Source organism: Lissotriton helveticus, chromosome 3_1, assembly GCF_964261635.1.
Source record: "Lissotriton helveticus chromosome 3_1, aLisHel1.1, whole genome shotgun sequence".
Classification (NCBI taxonomy): Eukaryota; Metazoa; Chordata; class Amphibia; order Caudata; family Salamandridae; genus Lissotriton; species Lissotriton helveticus.
The window spans coordinates 1,824,620,954-1,824,636,349 of record NC_136061.1 but is presented as its reverse complement, the minus strand read 5'-3'; the positions used below and the strand labels follow the sequence as shown (position 1 = coordinate 1,824,636,349).

General features: G+C 49.4%; 1 long non-coding RNA gene across 2 annotated transcripts in view; it reads right to left on the bottom strand.

The window, feature by feature from the left end:
- The window catches only part of LOC144825173 (uncharacterized), a 406,218-nt gene extending 394,025 nt beyond the window's left edge, over positions 1-12,193 (bottom strand). For both annotated transcript variants that reach the window (XR_013609315.1, XR_013609314.1), the window contains exon 1: positions 12,061-12,193. This is a non-coding gene — a long non-coding RNA (uncharacterized LOC144825173). The remainder of the gene's footprint in view (positions 1-12,060) is intronic.
- Positions 12,194-15,396: the final 3,203 nt, after the last annotated feature.

Here is a 15,396-nt window from a genome sequence, read left to right as displayed (position 1 = left end):
TGAAACACGATCTTCATATCCCGGGGACCAACTAATGCCCTTAAGCGACGGTTCCCATCGAAGCCACGCCGCAAGGGGTTCAAGAGCCAGTGCGAAAAGCAAAGGTGACAGAGGACAGCCCTGTCGCGTACCTCTGCCAAGAACAAAGGGCTCCGAGGCCCTACCATTCACCACCACTTGAGCCGATGGTTGTTCATAAAGGAGCCGAACCCACCCGATGAAACGTGGGCCAAAACCGAACTTTGCGAGAGCCGCCCATAAATATGGCCATTCTATTGTATCAAGGGCCATCGAAGCGTCCAAAGAAACCAAGATAGCCGGCTCTCGAAGTGACCCCGCCCGTGCCAGAACGCCATTAAGACGACGAAGGTTGAGCGCCGTATTACGGTGGGGGATGAAGCCCGACTGGTCCGGATGTACTAAGTCGCTAATCACCGTAATTAGACGATTCGCCAATACTTTCGCCAGAACTTTAGGCTCCACATTCAAAAGCGAAATCGGTCTATACGACGAACACTGTTCACGGGGCTTCCCATCTTTAGGAATTACCACAATGGACGCCAACCTTTGATCCCGGGGAAGGAGTCCAAGATCTCGCGATTCCAAGAACATGTGGCGAAGATGCGGCGCCATCTTGTCCGGGCACAACTTATACAGCTCCACCGGAATACCATTCGGGCCAGCGGCCTTGCCCGAACGAAGGGAACGGATAGCAGTCGCAATTTCATCGACGGAAAAGTCCGCTTCCATAAGCTCATGGTCAGACTCCGAAAGACTAGGCAGCGCAATGTCTCTCAATAATAAGTGTGAGTCCTCCTTCGGTCTATCCGAGACCGGCGCATAGACTCCACGGAAATGCTGAGCAAAAGCCGCAACTATCCCAACAGGGTCCACGACCCGCGAACCATCCACCCCTTCCACAACAGGCACAACCCTATTCAAACAGTCTCTCTTGTCCAACCAAGCAATCAACTTCCCAGCCTTATCACCAACATCATACATTCGCCCCTGTTGCACACGATACAGCATCCTGGCTGCGTCCGTCACCAAGGCCTTATAATCAGCCTGCTTGAGGGCCAAAACATGTAGCTTCTCAGGTGTGACCCCGGACTCCAAATCCTCCTCCAAAGCCGTGATGTCACGTTCAAGGCAAACAACCTCCTCATTCTTACTTTTCTTCGCGCTAGCAATCAAGGACAGGGTCTGACCCCGAATCACCGTCTTATAGGCCTCCCAGAGGGAAACGGAGGAGGATACCGATCCCACATTCTCATTAAAGTAGTGTTCCACACATTGAACCACTGCGGCCCTAGTTTTGGGGTAGCGTAGGTGCCAGGGGTTGATCGGGGCTACACGGCCCTCCGCTCCCAAAGACAAATCAATCCCAAACCAGAGTGGGGAGTGATCCGAGATCCCCCTAGCCAGGTGACGCACTTCCGTTACGGAGACCATCTGCACCGCCGGCACCAGGATATAGTCAAGCCTCGAGAGACTACCATGTGCTCCCGAGTGGAAGGTATACTGTAACGTGCCAGGGTGCAAGTGTCTCCAACTATCCACTAAGCCCATCGCTTCCAGAAAATCACCCAGCCATGACTGCGATCTCAAGAGAGTTCTGGGGGGGTTACGATCGTCATCGCCACTAACCACTGAATTGAAGTCGCCACCCATTATCAACATGCCTTCGGGGAAGCCCAGAACAACTCCACCTAAATCAGAAAACGTAGTGGACTGTAGACCTGGCGGGACATAAACAGAAAGTATAGAAATCGTCTTCCCCTCCCATCGCTCCGTAATGGCCGCATATCGACCACGATCGTCGAGCACAACGTCATCTATCTCCAAGGGGAGGGAGTTACGAACCAAGACGCCCGCCCCCCGTGATCCCGTGGTGAAACCTGAGTGCGCTACCAGACGATACCCCCTCCTATTCAGCGCATGGCAAGTGTTCCCTATCAAATGAGTTTCCTGAAGCAACACAACATCGGGTGAAAGGCGTTTCAAGTATTGCAAAACCAACCCCCGCTTAATCCTATCACCCAGCCCGTTCACATTCCAACTCAACACCCTCAGCCCCCTACCCCCCATTGTAAAAAGGTACCCAACGTCCCCCCCGCATTAGGACAGCCACCTCCAGCGAAACTTGTATTGAAATAAAACCTCGGAGTAAACAAAGAAACAGAAACCCCACCCCCAACACACATCCCCCCACCCTGCACCCCTGCGTCGATCCAAAGAACCACCCCAACTTGCAGTGTGCCTGTCGCCCCATTAAACTAATCTACAAAAAGAGAGAAAAAAACCCTTGGAGGAGGAAGAAACCCGAACCCTCCCACCCCCGGGTAGTCAATTCACATGCGCTCAGTAATAGTCAAACCAGTGCTGCAAGTCATTAAAGCCGGTCCTCCGGAGGGGACTCACTCCATCCGTTCCTCCAGACCTCCCTCAACACCGCCGGAATGTTCAGATCGATCGCGCTGCGTAGGCAAAGTATCGAGCCAGTCACTAGCAGACTCCGGGCGATCAAAAAAGAAAGTGCGCTCCTCATATTCGACCCTCAAGCGGGCCGGGAACAGCATAGCGTGCTTTAGGCCCACATCCCGGAGGCGTCGTTTCACACCCATGAAGCTCATGCGCTGCCTCTGGACTGACTGCGTGAAATCCGGGTAAAAAGTAATAGATGCATTGTCAAATTTTGTAGGCCCACCAGAGCGCGATGCCTGGAGAATAGCATCTCTGTCCCGAAAGTTGAAGATCCTTGCTATAATGGGCCGTGGCGTCGCTCCCGATTTAGGCTTACCACCAGGGACTCTGTGGGCACGTTCCACAGTGAAGAAGTTACTGAGACCCTTAGGTGCCAAATGGTTTAACACGAGGTCCTCAACCAGGAGATCCACAGACACCGCTGCAGAACTTTCCGGAACGCCAATGATGCGGACGTTGTTCCGCCTGGCCCGGCTCTCGTAGTCATCCAGCCGACGCACAAACAAGTCATTAAATTTCCGGAGATTGCGGACTTCAGTCTGTAGTTCCGAAACATCAGTAATAAGACTTGCAGTTTTAATGTCCAGCGATTTCACCCGCTCATTAGTCTTTGCAAGGTCTGTTCTGATGAGGTTAACCTCGATAGCCACAGTGTCAATTTTCGAGGCCAGTGTCTCATACTGCTGGCCCATGGAGGTCTTAACACTAGCAATGGCGCCCATGACGTCCCTCAGCGTCAGATCGTCGGCTGCAAGTAGATCTTCTCCAGAATCACCCGTGGTTTTACCCAGCCCCCCAGGGGTGCCTTTCGGGCGGGCGAAACGATCAATGGTGTTAGACTGAGTCGAACCCCCACGATTCGTGACCCTGGTGGCCCGTTTCTCACTCTCAGGTCTACCCGACATGGTGGCCAGAGAGTCCTGGCAGACCCCTGGGAGGGTACGGCGAAGGCAACTCTCCGGAGATCCGCCGTGTATGATCAAAAGGAACGAGAGGCAGGAGATGCGCTGGGGGCGGGCTGCTAGGCGTAGGGCAGCAGTACTGGCAGGCAGGAGGCCACAGAGGACAGCGACCAAAAACGAAACCGAAAGTACCACGAGGGTTGCAGACAAGTCTCAGTGGCCGTTGTTGTTCGATTACCACTCGGGCATTTCGGCAACTCGAGACCGTGGGCATCCGCTGATGTAGGCCATAAAACTCAAGATGCAGCAAGTCCGGAGTCCGGCGGCCAAATCGAATTCTGGAAGACAATTTGGTATCAGCAGGGCATCCTTCAATCTAACCCGTCGTCTAAATCAGGATATTAAACAGGATAGTCGTAGGAGGTGGAAGGGGTCTCGGGAGCCCTGTGCTCACGCGTCCATCTTGGATCCGCGCGTAGCTCCTCCTCGGTCGATGACATTTAAAGGGGGTAAACACCCGTGGGTAATAAAGACTAAACCTACGAAGAATAGATGAGCAACCAAGGGGTTTGAGCCCAGTCCAGTCTCCTCTGGCCTCTAAGGGCCACAGAGGGCCCGCCCTTTGCCCGGGCTTAGCCCCGGGCGCTCCCGCGCAGCGGGGCTCACCTGTTCTTATGGCCGTAGAGGCGTAATTAGGCGGGGCGGGGTGGTCAGGGAGAGCAGGCCAGGTGACTCGGCCTTCGGATAGCCGGGACTCTTGGGAAAGCGAGTCCCGGTCCTCGCTCGCAGCCCTGACACTCACCCAGCAGGGGCCAACACTTCACAGGTACTGTCTGGACGAAGCGGGACCCGCGGAGCGGGTTCCGCAAGGCGTGGTAGCAAATCCTTAAAAATAGCATCAAGTCAGAAATCCAAAGGGCGTCCCACGTAGCAACAGCAGGCAGGGTCCTTTTGAAGAGATTAGGCGGGGCGGGGCGGTCAGGGAGAGCGGGCCAGCTGACTCGGCCTTCGGATACCCGGGACTCTTGGGAAAGCGAGTCCCGGTCCTCACTCGCAGCCCTGACACTCACCCAGCAGGGGCCAACACTTCACAGGTACTGTCTGGACGAAGCGGGACCCGCGGAGCGGGTTCCGCAAGGCGTGGTAGCAAATCCTTAAAAATAGCAGCAAGTCAGAAATCCAAAGGGCGTCCCAAATGTTCACTTCCTTTAGCCCCATTACGTGTTTCCAGGGGATAAACGGTTTTCGGAGAATGTGTGGGGGATTCCAAAGTGGTAGAACTCGGCTGACCATTAGACACAAGGTCAACGGGAGAGTTTTCAATATCAGTGATATCCGGAGCTGCCTCTGGTACAGCTTCAGAAAGCACCGCCCAATCGCTTCCTCCCTTGCTTACATCTTGTTGCAGTCAATCTACTTCTTCGAGACAACTATACCTATTGGGATGCAAATAGTTACTCTGGATTGGGGTGTCCTGCCGTGTGGGCCTATACCTAGTACCATCAATGGCAAATCCCACCCTTGTCCAACCATCATTGACCCTCGGATGCAAATTATGGTTTCTAGACGGATAAAAAAAGGACAATGGTAGTAGTTGGATAGTAGTATTTCCCAGACTGCCCAGCCAAGTGATAATGTGAGGAGCAATCTGTGAATCTCTAAAAGTTACCAGGATACAATCTCCCTTAATCTCCTTTTTTGTATGTCCCACCCAAGGAACCTGCCTAACCATTAGTATTTCCCCTCTCAAGTTTGGCGGCAAAGGCCTGTGGATATTTAACCAGCTAATCACCTTATTTCTTAAGGAGTCAAAGGGATCTGGTACAGAGCTAGAGAGTTCCGGTACTCCAGCCAAAATTACTGTATGGTCAGCCGCCTCTGGGGGAAGGTTAACTATATATAACCGATTTAAGGTGGGGGCTTTCTGGGCGGGGCGTTCCCCGATCTTCATTTGCGTTTTTTCTTGCCTTGGTGGGATTATTGTCACAGGTAACTTTGATTTCCGCACTAAGGACACTGGCGGAACTTGCCTTGGAAGGGGGACGGGGGACAGAGATAAGTGGGCTAACTATAGGTACCGTTGTTATCGTAGGTAATATAGTAGGTCCTGTAGCTGGGCAAGTAGCTAAATTAGAGTGTGAAAAGCTCCTCACATCAGTTATTGTTGTACCGAGGCTATTACCCAAAGTTCTCACTTGTTCCTTCATACCCCCAGTGACATTTTCAATTGCTTGCAGTCTAGTGACAATACTATCAAGTCGCACAAGAATGGGTGCTAGAAGCTTCTGCAAAACATTAGCAATAAATGATATAGACTGATCCCCCCCTCCACAGGGCCCCTCGCCAAAAATTAATGGACCCGCCTCCCCTGACACCGGCAATTGGGAAGGCTGTATTGGCTGCATTGGGGTCACAGTTTCATTAATAGTCATGAGAGAAGGGGGTTCCGTTATATCAGAGATGTTATCAACGGTGCTAGAGGCATGAACCAGTTTCGCCCTTTTAACCGCCTTGGATTGTCTAGATCTTTTCCTTTTAGGAATAGCGCCTTCCCGAAGGCCCCGTACATTAAATAGGTTTGGTTCGCTCCCCTCACTCTGGATCAGGGCTGGATCAGACAATGAAGGTGGGGTGGCTTCAAGTGTAGGCTGATGAAAATCACGTTGGGAGATTGAGGAACAAGGCCAGACAGGCCAGCTGGGCAAGCGGGCAATCCCCCGGGAGGCTGGACCCTTGGAGGCCGGTTTCGGTCCTCAAGAGGCCGGTTTCACTCGAGGGAAGTGGTGATGAGTTACGTAGTCCTGCAGCAACTTGGGGGCAGATTTATGTTAACTGGCGCATCCCAAGGGATGCGCCAGTTAACATGCGCCACAGTGCGCCACTGCTCCGCCACCCATGGTGCGCCGCATTTATGATGCGGCGCACCATGGGGCAAAAACGGCACAGATGCGTGACGCATCTGTGCCGTAAAGGTGGCGCATTGCTGGAGTTGCGTCGCAAGCGCGACGCAGCTCCAGCAAGGCTCGGGGTGCCCTATCTGACCAATGCTGCGTCAAGACCTACGCCTGCTTCAAGCAGGCGCAGGGTTTTGACGCAGCATTGGCCTGAAAGTGACTGAGTGAAATCTCATAGATTTCACTCAGCCACTTTTGCGAGGCGCACCTGCCCCGGAACGCCCCCCCCTGCGCCGGAACGCCCACAAGCGGCGCAGGGCTTTACAACGTGACGCATCTGCCTAGATGCGTCACGTTGTAAATCGTTCGTAGGGATGCGCCACGTTTACGCCGCCTTGCGTGACGCAACAGCGGCGTAAACATGGCGCAAGGGCTTCATAAATCTGCCCCTTGCAATGTTGCCAGTTTCAGATTTTTTGAGAGCTGGAACAGATCGCGCACATCAGACATCAGAAAAGGTGTCGGAGAAGCGCATGAAAGACAGTTAAAACTGCCCAAGTCATGCACTTCCAGAGCATGCTATTACTGTAATGCGCTTGACTACAGAAAGAGACACTCGGGTTACGCTGCAAGGGTACCTACATACACTTCGTCCTCACGGTTATAGCAAACTTTGAGCAGGGTCCACAGTATGTATCTGCGAGTGTTTTCTTCTTGAGAGGAGCAGCAGGTATTGGGTTGAAGTGTATTTCCTTTTATTTTTGGAGAGAATCATTTCTCTTTTCTGCGTCTTTTAGGTGCGTGCAGGCAGCTTTGTTTAATTCACCAGCGTGTGTGGACGTTTGACAGCAACTGTAAAGGAAAACATTTTGCTTAGATTGGGAACGACCGGCTTTAGAGAGAAATGTTTGCATGTTTTGTAACATTGGTCTTTAGTTTGTGCTCTTTCTGCCGAGCCGAGATTTGATACTGTGGAACCTGTACACTTGTTAATCCGTTAAAATACCCACACTTCAAGTCCCAGAATGCAATGTAAAATCGTGGCCTGAATCAAGGAGTTTTGCAAGTCTCTGAAAAACAAACATTGCAGCTATGCACAATGTGTGTACCTGATGATTTGTTGTTTATTCTGGAGGAATCATTAGATTGGATTTGGAGTAGCAGGATTTAGAGATATGCTGTAAGGGGAGGACTGACTTGGTGTAAATAGGGGCTGAATTTATCATTTTTGCCAGGGCTGCTTGAAATTCCCAGTCCGGCCCTGTTGAGGAAGACCTTAGCTGTTGTAGAACAGCCTCAATTGTTTGATCTATACTATCCAAAAGGGATAGATGAGAGTCATCCAGTATCTCCAGGGATGTGGTATTTACAGATAATGCTGTAGGGCGGCTAGTGCTTTCAATACCATCAGCTACCTGTCTTTCTAAGGTCGACAGTTCATCATTTACTACAGTGTTAGCTCTGATAAGAAAGCTGTCCAAAGTACCTAAAGCCATGATAGACGTAGCCGTAGCTTTACTCCTTGTCTCCCTTGAAGACATAGTACATTAATCCTGATGTGTCTCGATCTCCGGCGAGACGGAACAGTCAGATAACAAGTGTGCTATTCCAACAAAGGAGGGCCCAGAGGGGTGGCCCGGTCCGGTCTCTCCCGGGCTCTAACGGGCTAAAACGGGCCGGGCTTAGTCCGGCGCACACCCGCGCGCGTCCCGCGGTAGCGTTATGGGCGTTCCTAAAATAAGGGTGTATAAGGGTGTGGAGGAGGGGCGGGAAGAGACACCAGGTGAGCCCAGTTGTTGACGTGCAAAGCCCTCTGGCTCTCGCAGTCCCGCACTCCCCACGACGTCAGCTCCGATGGTCCAAGGAATTACAATTACCCTTACAATTACCCTCCAAGACCAATAAGGGTTGAGCAGGAAAGGGCTTCAATGCACCCGTGAGCAATTAACCACAGTTCCACGACTGCGAGCGGCTCCTGCGGAGCGGGGGCAGCGAGTCGTATTTGAGAAGACTGAAGGGTGTGGAGGAGGGGCGGGAAGAGACACCAGGTGAGCCCAGTTGTTGACGTGCAAAGCCCTCTGGCTCTCGCAGTCCCGCACTCCCCACGACGTCAGCTCCGATGGTCCAAGGAATTACAATTACCCTCCAAGTCCGATAAGGGTTGAGCAGGAAAAAGGCTTTCACTTACCTCTACTGTGTCGTATAGTGGTACATCGGGCTTGCCGTAAGAGTTGTCTTCTCTCCAGCGTGGTTAACTTCTTAACCCTGTTCGGGTTAGTTCCCCTTCTTTTTTGGATCTCTACCCCCCACTGGGGGCTCCCGCAGGTTTCTTGCAAGAGGCACCCGCAGGTTATCAGGCAGGTCTACCGGCAGGTCTAAGGGCAACGTGAGGCGAAATCACATGCGGGCACTAATCCCCTCTCTCCACGTATTGTGCACCTTTTCGAGCGCCTTACTCCGTGCTCCGTGCTCCGAAGCCTCCAAACCTCCGTGTCTCCGACCATCCGATCCTCCGAGGGTCTGTAAACCGGAAGTGATCGGCGCGTAGTGTCTCCACGTTGTACGGCAGCCCGGAAACCACGATTGCGATCACAGCAGAGAGTCTTTGCGGATTACTTCAGCGCAGTTCATTCAGTCTGCAGCGAGAGATCCGAGCATCCGGCACTTCCTTCAGCGTGGGCGACAGTAACAGCTGACTGGGAACCGAAGCTTCCCTTGACGTGAATCCCCGAGCGGCAACGCCTAATTCAGCGCTGTTTGCAAAGAACAGGATACAGAGATCAGCGCAACCCTCCACGCGATCTCTCGAACGGTAACACTTCCTTCAGCGTTTTTTCAAAGTACAGCTGTCCTGGAATCAGCGATTTCTTCAGCGCGGGCGGAAATCCAAAGAGCATGAAAGCAACGGAGACAATGTAGTCCCACCTCATGAGGTTTATTAAATCTTGTATTTTCTATTCCAGTTTCTGTGCCAACTTCTGTTCTATGGTCTTAGGACTCTGTGCAGAGAAGGGCGAACCCTTAGCCCTGGTAGGCCTTGCTGAGGCACACTACTACAGGGGTGGCGGCGGGTATTTTGGCCCTCTTGGGTGTCCGACCTGCATGATCAGTGGCTCCATGGCATCTGTTGCCCTTCAGGTGTGGCTCTGGGCTGGGCTCCTTTTCTGGTGCAGGCTGTCGTCCGACTTTACACCAGGTCAGAGCAGGTGTTAATTTCCTGCTGCTAACGCGCCTTATCGCGTGTTTTGTGATCGTACCGCCGATCTGGCTGGTCGTTGAGAATGTTGCGGAGTGGTGTTATCACGGCTTTTGGCACGGGAACGGCTACGCTGCATCTCATTAGCGATAGTTGCTGGGGTCATTTGTGGTGATGTTTTTTGCGGCTGCTATCGCAGGTAAACTGGTGATATGGGCTGTTAGCACCAGGTTGTAAATGGGGAGATACATTTATCGTGACTATGGCTGCGATAAAGTGCCGATAACTCTGCAATAGTTCTTTGTGAATATGCCCTTGAGTATTTTCAAGAATTGGAATGGTGGAGAACACAAGGTCTGTTGAGTGGCAGAGTATAACTTCTTGAGAATGGAGCATCCCAGACTGCCTGTTTTTACCTTAGTCCTGAAATCCACAAAAATGACAAGAAATCACCAGGCAGGCCTCTAATAGAAGCACATGAAGGGCTATTTGAAAACACATCATGCCACATTGACCACTTCTGAGGCTATTTGTTCCGACTTCACCATCATACAGCAGCGATACCACAGATTTTCTTCAGAGAATCTTAGATATTAGCTGGGAACGGGACATGCTACTTATGACCTTAGATGCCGAGTCACTGTATAAGACCATACATCACATGGATGGTTTGAGAGCAGTGAGACACTTTCTTTGGACCAGACCAATCAGATTTTATAAACACCCAAAAATTATCTTAAATATGAACAAGTGGTGTCACATCACCATCTCCCTCATATTGCTGTGGCCCCCCGCCCTGGCACGATGCATTCCTGCACTAGTTTGCTTCCATGGACCAGAGGGCCTAGGTTGAGCGGCTTTCCTACACCCGGTACGGTAAGCAGACATTCCTCTCTATATGCTCTTATCTTCTATCACTAATTAGCCGACCCCCTCAGTCGGTTGCTCTGACTTTCGTGTCTTGCACTTTTGTAGGCTTACTTTCATTGTGTTCCTGTTGATATCGGATCCCTTCCAGCCTTTCCAGGTACCACTGAACTTTCTCTTTTTGTTCTCTATTACTTTGTTTTGTACTCGTATCATTTTGTTTGTCCAAAAATATAGAGCGATGCTTCTGCTGTCAATATTACACGCCTTGGTAACTCTGTGCAAGTGTTTCGGAAATCTCTATGTCCGATTGTTCGGTATTGCATATACCTTTTTTTGTGACTTATAAAAGAAATGTGCATGTCTATATTTCGTATTTCTTACAGCTTGTGCACATGTATTCAAAAAACGTTCTTTATCAATTTATGTTTACTATCAACCCGTGCTATTGTGACCATATTTTGTGACTATTGTAACTTTATGCTCATATCATGCTATGTTGACTAATTCGATTACATCATGCTTTATGACATTCATTTTCACGTTTATGTAAATATATTGAGTTGTGTTCACTCTTTTGTTGTAGGCACGTCCCACCACTAGTGGTCTTTGGTTTATGCACCCTGAGGAAGGTGAGACCCACAGCAGGGTCTAACACCGAAACGTGCGTCTGCGCTGAAATTATGACTTGGACCTCCCTGATTAAATCTTGTTTGTTCTCCTGATCTGCCTTATTATTTCATCGATATCAATCTGATTTATCACTGTATGATTCTTTCACAGATTTTTATTGATCTATTGCTTTAACCACTTTATTAGTTGTACCCAGAAGTTTATGCCTCGGGAGGACAACATCCACTGGGCAATTGTTCTCTTTGGGAGATTTTTCCACGTCTATTTATTTATTACTTTGGTATTATGGAATGTCTGATTTGAATGGACGTATGAAAATGTATGTTTGTTAATTTGAGTGCTTGATGTGGTGAGTGTGTTTGGCATTGGATGTGTTCTGTGTATCATTTTACTGTGTTCTAGAATTATTGAATAAATAAATGATAAAATAATAATAAAATACTTTTTTTATATCAAACTTTTTTGTGCGTTTTGATCACATGTCGCGGCATGGGTTGTTAGTTGATTCTTAATTAGTGACTTGTTGCATCATTTGATTCGCGCAGGTAGAGAGTTTGTTTTCTGAGTGTATCCCCTGTTCTCTCTACCTTATTCTCATCAGGGGCCCTCTTTTATTGAGTGGATGTATGTTCACAGCCTTGAGCTGTGGGGGTTCTTTTGACTTGTGGTCCTTTTTTTTTTTTTAAACCTGTGCAGACACGTTATCTTTTTGTGTTTTTCGTTAACTTTTTCATGGTTGGTTTGTCCAGATATAGTCCAGTTGTTTTTTAGGTCGAACCTTGGAGAAAGCATGCGAAGCATGCTGAGTCCAGCTCGACAACTATAGCCGTCCGTCTCCTGGGAATCTGAGACAGGGGCCGGGCACGAGCGTCGACTTAACCTCGTGGGTGCGCACGCCCCACCCCTTCACTCAGATTCACAGCAAGACAGGCTCTCACCAGCGCGCACACACAGCCACACTCACGCATGCGCACACACATTCCCACGTGCGCACGCTCACCCCCCTGTCCCCACCCCCCCCCAACACGCAGGGCTTACATACACACACAAACACGCACACACACACCCTCCCAAACCCACTCACCGGGCACACGCAGGGCTTCCATCACTGGGGGGGACGGGCACCGTCAATGTGCCCCGACGCCCCCCCTCACCGGGTCTGTTATACTCCTCTCGTCCTGTTCCTCCCTGTGTCCAGACTCCGCATCCCGCTCCGTTGTTTCTCCGCCCCTTCCAGACAGTTCGTGCGTGTCGCGCCTCTCCTTTCTCCTACCCGGAAATCCGGTTTGCGTGTCAGGCCTCGCTCTCGCTGTTCTAGGCGGCATGTTTAGGGTTTCTTTTGCGTGCCACGCCTCACTCTGGATATCCATTGCTGTTCTCCACAAGCATTTTTTTTTTAGTGCTTGTTCATTACTTTTGTCGCCAGTCAGGGCTTCTATTATTTAAACGACCGCATTGTTTTAATGTGCCTTTCTTTTTTTTCCGAGTGCTTTTTCATTCCTGTTGTCGATAGTCAGGGCTTCTATTATTTAAATGGCGCACAGTTCAGTGGTTTGCTTTCCTGCCTGGTGGGTGCCATTTTATCACCGGCACCGCAAGAAAATCATTGCAATGAAGTCCAAACACTCTCCCCCTAACCTACCCGACGGGATGATGCATGCTCATCTCTCGGAAATGTGGATCAATTATTTACATTTCATTGTACTAGTGTGTGCACACACTGATCAGCGCACAAGCTGCAGGAGTTACCTTTTTCCACCAGGCCAGAGATTCACACAGCCTGCGTTTTTAAATTCTGCAGTTATTTCATTTCTACGTAGTTTCGTGTAAAGCACCACGCCGCCGTGCTACGGACACCAAGCTTTAGACAGGTAGAGGTAAATAGACACGTGGCTAATATTTTACAACTTCTATACTTATCTGTGACTGGCCTCGGTGTCTGTTAGCGTCCCCACACGAAGCCTTGTTTATTATTGCAACCCACCTCATCGATACCACATGCATCACAAATGTAGACCCCACCGTGTTTTGTTGGGACAAACTGTGGCAAGTTTATTCATCTTATACAAACAGAGGTAGGGCTTATTAAGGGATGATCAGAGAGCTCAGCCCACTTCTATACTTTATCTGTGACTGGCCTGGGTGTCTCTTCTGCCCCCACCCAAGCCCCCTGTTCCAAATCTCTCGTTCCACTCTCCCTATGTCTGCAGTGCATTGCGGGTTTATCTACCCCCACTGCTCCCTCCCAAACTGCCTATTTGAAATAGAAATGCCACAACAATGGGCAGTGACCACACCTCACTGAGCAAATGCATTCAGCAGCAGTAAAAGAAAGGGTCTGGTGCCAGCCACGGCGGGGTGTGGGCGTGGTGGCTTACGGCAGGGCGGTAGGGGAAGCGGGGATTTGAAGTCTGGGGAGAAAGGAGGGAAAAGAAGTAAAGACTGCGCATTTGTTTAGTGTACACAGTCAATCAATCGAGTCTCAGAAGCTACAGAGGAGAGGCTGCCAGGCTAAAGATTGAAGCTTAGGATAGAGACACATTGAGAAAGATCTGTTGCCCATCAGTGTAATGGACAGCGCTGGGTGCGAGGGCAGCGCTCAGTGTGGTCTGAGTGCTGCAACATGGGAAGCTGCTTCTGAGCATGACACATGGCACAGCTGTTTGGGGGTCCCTGTACTAGGAGAGCAGGAGGTGCACACTTCGGGACTGAAGAGCATTATAGCTTTACTTTCATCCAACTTTAAAAACACAATATCATACTTTGCAGGTCAGCATTGTCATGCTTCAAACCTCGCACACGGACCCCTTCTAATCAATGAGGCACATACGATTGTTTTTTTTTACCCAACCTGCTTGAAGAACCAACCGGAAGTGGGATTTTAATGGTGGCTGCTAACCTTTAATAACAAGCATTTGCAATGAAATAGGTCTCACATTTACGCGAGTTTAAGCTATTGCCATTGTAAATGACAATGTGCTTTATTTATGTTTTAAAAACCAATACCAAAATAAAAGGCATAACCATATACAATGCCAATAGCTCTAACTTGCGTAACTGCGAGACCTATTGCATTGCAAATGCTTTTTGAATGATCTGTCCCCCTACTATTCTGTAAATTGTTGTCTTTAGTGTAACGCTTTCCTCTGTGCATTATTTTATTATTGTGAAGCTCAGGCTTTTTATTCTAGACCCATCGGTGCGTATTCAGCACCCTTTTCATTGGTGCATATTCAGCACCCTTTTCATTGGTGCATATTCAGCACCTTCTTCTTCTTTTTGCTGATGGACAATAATAAAACATTTGGAGTCTCTGACGAAGATTTTGCTTGACTCCTAGGCCAAACATCGGGCAATGACAGACCCTTCACCCTGTCCAAAGGTCTTAACGAGGAGTGGACCAAACTATTCAATTTGAAACCGAAATCCAAACGCACTGAGTCACATGCCAACTTTATGCTTGAATATCTCAAAGCTGGCACTATTCCATTTGGACAAAGATTTAGGAATATACCAGGCCTCTTTATCGAAATCAGGCAGTTCCTGGAGAAATGGGCACTTATTGCCAATAGATGCTCCAGGGGCTGGATGATGCTAATCATCGAAACGGCTAGGGAAGTAGCCAGCCTGTTAAACAAAGAAATCCAAGAATTGGAAGAGAAAATTAAATCATCCAACAGTGTAGAGGAAGGTAAAAAGAAGCTTGAGGACATTTTGCTGGAATTGGAATCTTTTAGCGAATATCTTTTGAAAAGAAAGACCGAAAAACTCAGGAAAGATATACGTCTCTTCTCATAAGAACGAACGTATCCTTATCTCACTGAGAACTTCTATACCACCAGCAATGATACCCCACGAGCAATAGCACAACCAATTGGGGAAAAGAAGAGTCACCACTTTTTCGGACACCACCGACTCGGACAGCGAAAGGCCATCACACAGCAATTACCAACCTAGACAGGTGTGCGAGAGAGCCACTACTGAGAACGTTTTTTAGGCAACTGAAGGTGCAACTTCTGCCGCTAGAGAGGGTTCTATTCGGAACAGGAACCACCACAAAAGTACATTCGGACTCACAATCAACAGTATTGGCGAACATAAATAACATCCCTGTATGTAATCTTCCCTCCTGTACCATTGAGCCCTCTATAGAGACCCTTCTATCGAAAGGACTGTCCTTTGTCCATACCACAAATCTCAATAGGTTTGATCTAATGAAGGACCTTCACTCCCTTTTCCGCAGGATTAGGCTTAAAAAGTTTTTTCTAAATCAAGCAACATACACCATGGAAGAGAATCCATCTGGCCTCAAACCTCCCTCCAGTTTCACTCCTGCAATTGAATCTGTGGAAGTAGAAGTGGGTTTGTTTGAAAAGGCAGTTCTCTCTAAAATTCAAAAAGTCATCAAATATGTCCCCAA